Source organism: Notamacropus eugenii, chromosome 1 (genome assembly GCF_028372415.1).
Source record: "Notamacropus eugenii isolate mMacEug1 chromosome 1, mMacEug1.pri_v2, whole genome shotgun sequence".
Taxonomy (NCBI): Eukaryota; Metazoa; Chordata; class Mammalia; order Diprotodontia; family Macropodidae; genus Notamacropus; species Notamacropus eugenii.
In genome coordinates, this window is record NC_092872.1 from 458737709 (window position 1) to 458742476 (window position 4768).

Consider the following 4768-nt stretch of genomic DNA (forward strand, 5'->3'; position numbering starts at 1 on the left):
AACAGATAGATTGCAGTCAATGACCTATCTGGCTCTTGGCCTCCCTCTCATGTCAACCCTGGCCAATTTTTAGAACTCTGGGAAATGGTCCAGGCTAGAGCCCATGACTAGGCCAAGGGACAGAGTTTGGAGACCAGAACAGGGGCAATATTTGCCTTGGGTCCAGGCACAGATATCAAGATGAGGAATCTAGGTCAGAGGCTAGACAGGCCTGGACACTGCAGCTCCTCTGTAAATATCTGCTGCTGCTATTGGTGGTGGACCTTTTTATCTTTGGCTTCCTTTAAGTGAGTGACATCCTACCATGACACCTAAATGAAGTCAGAAGACTCAATGTTGAGACCACTTTCCCTTTTGAATATTAATGTTTAATCTAGACAGATCATCCCTTGGGATTTCCCTTGGGAACAAAAGAGAGAAAATATTATGGGGGTCTGTTTCAGGATTCCTGATCAAATATAAATGGATATTAATTTTATTTTCCATTTCAATATTTCAAGGATCAAGTTTTCATCAGTGTGGATACTCCTTCCACAGTAATGGGTCACTAACCCTTCATGAGTTTCTTTGGCAAAACATCATACAGTGACCAACTTTCTGGAGATGAGCTCTCCGAACATGGCTAAGCTGGTACTTTGGATGGAAGACAACATAAATGGGTGCCAGATCATCCTCAAAGTTTTTCCATCTTGGATTACATCTACCAGAGTTTGGTTGACACCATCATAATATTGAGAAAGACTATATTACCTCCATGCCATGATAAGGCACCAGAGAAGGACTTAAGCAGAAAATTTTCATTTTCCTCTGAAGACATTCTGTCAAAAAATACTTCTGATTCCTGCCAAATACCTCTGCCAAAGCTCTCTGAGTAGCAGAGATGACAATTCCTTAATCTAATTCACTTCTACTCATAAGCATATTTTCATAGTTCAGACTAGTATAAGATGAATGACTCTGTGTGCACCTCATCTTATATCTCCTTGAAGACTCTTACTGGCTGCCCATTACCATAACCTTGAATGATACAGTACCTACATCACCTAAGTGATCTTGGTCTTCTCGTCTGTAAAATGGGAAGACTAGACAAGAAGAATCCTTAAAACTCTTTCCAGCTCTTACACTCTATGGTCATCTACATTTTTAGTCTCATCCTCTGTTTGTCCCTGCCTTCCAGCACTCACAGTACTTGCTATAAGGCTCAGCCCGTGTTGGCTCACCCTATTTTGTACCCCTTCAGCATCAATAAAGGGTTATTGTCTGTATTTTAAAACCTTCCCAACTACTCTAGTTCAGAGTGACCCTTCTCTTCTTTGGCCCCCAATCACACTTGCAGTGTGAGCCACAAGACAGACTGCAGATAAACATATCACCACCCCAGTTAGGCTAGGAGCGGGAGCCAGAGCTTCTTTTGGTTCCCACATACCACGTAGTACAGACTTTGGATTACAGTAGGTGTTCAATAAATTCATGAATAATTACAACATAGACCAAATTGGGAATTTCCTGTAGTCCAGGAAAAACTAAAGTGCCCTTTGCTTCCAAACTCTGGCAGAGAGAGCATGTGGGGGAGTAAGAGGCACGACAGACATGGCTAGGAACAGCAAACTCTGCAGCTAATTCTAGGCCAAAGGGGAAGATGGATAAAAGTAAATGTATGAGTGAGCTCTTGAAGTAATGAAGTGAAAGTAATACTGATTGGCTTCATTTAGAATAGTTCAGAAATGGATTGCCACCACTGAATAGCAGAGAATCAACTGACAATCATCAGCATGGCCCAGCAACCACAGCTACCTCTACCAGTCGATGGAGAGATGTAATTAGGGACCATTTAAACTGGATCACTTAGAAAAGGTGAATTTTCTTTCCCTACTAGTAAAGTACCATGGAAAGGAAGGGAAAGATAGAGGTGCACAAAGAGAAACTGAGGTGCACAGAAACAGAGATAGACAGAAATAGAGTTGCAATGCTTATCATGAAATAACTTATTAAAATGCCAAGGTTAGGAAGCTCTTTTCCAAACTAAATAAGAGTATGTCCTTTATTGAGCATCAAATCTTAACCAAGCTTTAACTGCCACCCAAAGTGGCAAACTTCAAGGGGGCAGCTCACCACTCACTGTCTCTATGTAGCAAAGGCCAATGAACATAAAACTCTCCCAAGACAGTCATCTCCCTGTATCAGGATTCAAGGGATTCAGGTTTGAGAGTTAGGGTTCTTCGATAGGAAGTACATGACTGCCCTTCTTACCTAGAGAACCTTATCAGATGCCACTCGTGCTGTGGCTGTTTGTTAGCAAGCAAACAAAAATGTAAAAATGTGAGGACTTCTGTGCACATATGTACGTGTGTTCATGTCTATTATCCTAGGAATTATTATGAGGATGTAAGATAACTTTCTTCCCAGAATATATATTAATCCAGAAGGGAAGCTTGGGAGAAATAACGACACTGAGTTTGGATCTGAATTAGCTCATAGTATATTATTTGAAGAAACGTTGAACAGCTTGGCAAATATTTGATACTTTGGGGTTTGAACGTAGCCATCAAGTCAGATGCTGAGTTGGTGTTTTCAGAGTCAAAGCAAACGTTACTTCTTGAGACCCTCTCCTCTTTTGCCTCCCTTCTCAGTGATGTATCAGGTTATTATAATCTGCTTTGTAGGCAACCTCATGTTATATGCTGAGACATAATTACAGCAGCCTGCCTGATGGAATTGTCTGTGACATACACATAGCCTGATTCATCAGCCCTGATACTCAGGAAAAGGTCTCAAGAGGCAGAGGGCGAGGTAGGGATAGATCAAACATATGTCCTTATCTACATGTAGATAAAGATATATATGTGTGTGTGTGTAAATGTGTGTAAATGTGCATGTGTGTATATCTATGTATTTACATGTATACATGTGTTTATTAACTTCCTTACATTCCTCAGTCCCATTCAAGGATTAAAGCAAGTGTCTTCCATTTCTGACTGATGCTTCTGTTGAAAGAGGTCAGAATGTCATGGAGAGAAACTGCAGGATGGACATCTAGTTTGGCCCCTGATGAATAGTTTGTCTGTTATCATGTGGCCTTCTTGGGTGTCCTTCCAGAGCCAGTGTGTTGATTTACTTCCCCTTGCAAACAGACGCTTACCCTCAAGGAATGAGTTATGTCTGCTGATGATTTAATTTATCATATAATTGAGTCAATTATAGGTCCTCTGGGAAGAGAACAGGGTGGTAACTCATTTAGGTGGGCTGGTAAATTCTTTGCCTTTATTTTCAAGACTGAATTAAATCATCATTGTAAGCCCTGACTTTGTTTATCACACACAGCACTATTTTTATCCACCTCTTGGACCCTTACCATGTTCTCTTTTGTGTTATATGTTTATTTCTCTCCGTCTCATTTGTTCAGCTAGACTACAAGCTCTTTGAAGATGATACCTATGACATTCATCTTTACATTCCTAGTACCTAACAAAGTGCATTGCACATTGTAGGTGTGTTCAGTTGAAGAACTTAAAGATAGAATACCTGCTACTGTGTACCAGAAAGGCATATGAAAATAGAGGATTTTATATGGCTTTTAAATATGACATTCTTTCGACATGCTACATGTAACATGTGCTGATATGAAGCAATTGCCTCCATATAACCCGAAATCTCTGCAGATATATTTCTGGCATGTAGTTTTCTAGGCTTTACTGGGAAGAAATAACTAAATGTAACATAACTGGTAGGAGAAGACTCTCTTAGCATTTCCCCTATCCAATAGGAAGGTTGAGGGAGAGTTTTCAAATGGTATTTTGGAGACTGATTCAACAGCTTTGATACTGGTTCTGCTAGATTTTTTTTTCTGTTCAGGAAAAATAAATTAATGTAAGGCCTCAAATGAGACCATTCAAGTCACCAACTTAGAGTGTCTTCATATGTCCTGCAAGCCTTTGGGCATGTTTAGCCACTAATACTTTGAGGATAGAGAATGAACCTTGTACATTCTGCAGTGACCTCTGTGCAAAACTTTGTAGGTGTCTCCACAAGATGGCAGTAGAATCTTTGGAATCTCCCAATCCGAGACAACCTAGCACTTACCCAAATTTAAAAAAAAAATACAGAAAAAGGATGGCGGTCCAACAACTGCTGAGTCCCGGAATCTTAAACCTTAGACCAGAGACAGAAGTGGCTTTATTTGGGACCATGAACCAGGGTGGTGTCAGCTGTGCCTGGAACATTCTGTCTTGGAATCTCGGCCTCCAAGGCTGGCTGGGGGAGCAGAGCTCACTAATGCCGTTGTTTGGTTGTAAATCAGTCTCTCCTCCAGTTAATCAGCGCTACTAATTCCCCACCACCCCAAAGCTCTCATCTTCCCCAGTGTCACTGCCTCATGCTGTTTCAAACAGTAAGGATGCTGATTGGCTCCTGCTGAACTCAAAAAAAAGAAAAAGAAAGGAAAAAAGGCGAAAGGAAATTAACCCGCCTGGGAATAGAAAGCAAAAAAGGGAAAGTCTGAGAAGGCTATGGTATGGTCTCTGACTCCTAGCCTCAGGGTTTCATCCACCCATCCACCCATCCATCCATCCATCCATCCATCCATCCATCCATTCATTCATTCAAACACTTACTATGTACCTATTGTGAATAAAGCTCCATGATGGGCACTGGATAAAACATAAAGATATATAAGATAGTTTCCTCCCTAGGCCTTTGGGTATCAAGACCAGTATTTCAGTCTAATTCAACTTGACAAACATTTACTAAGTACCTACTGTGTAGAAGAGAG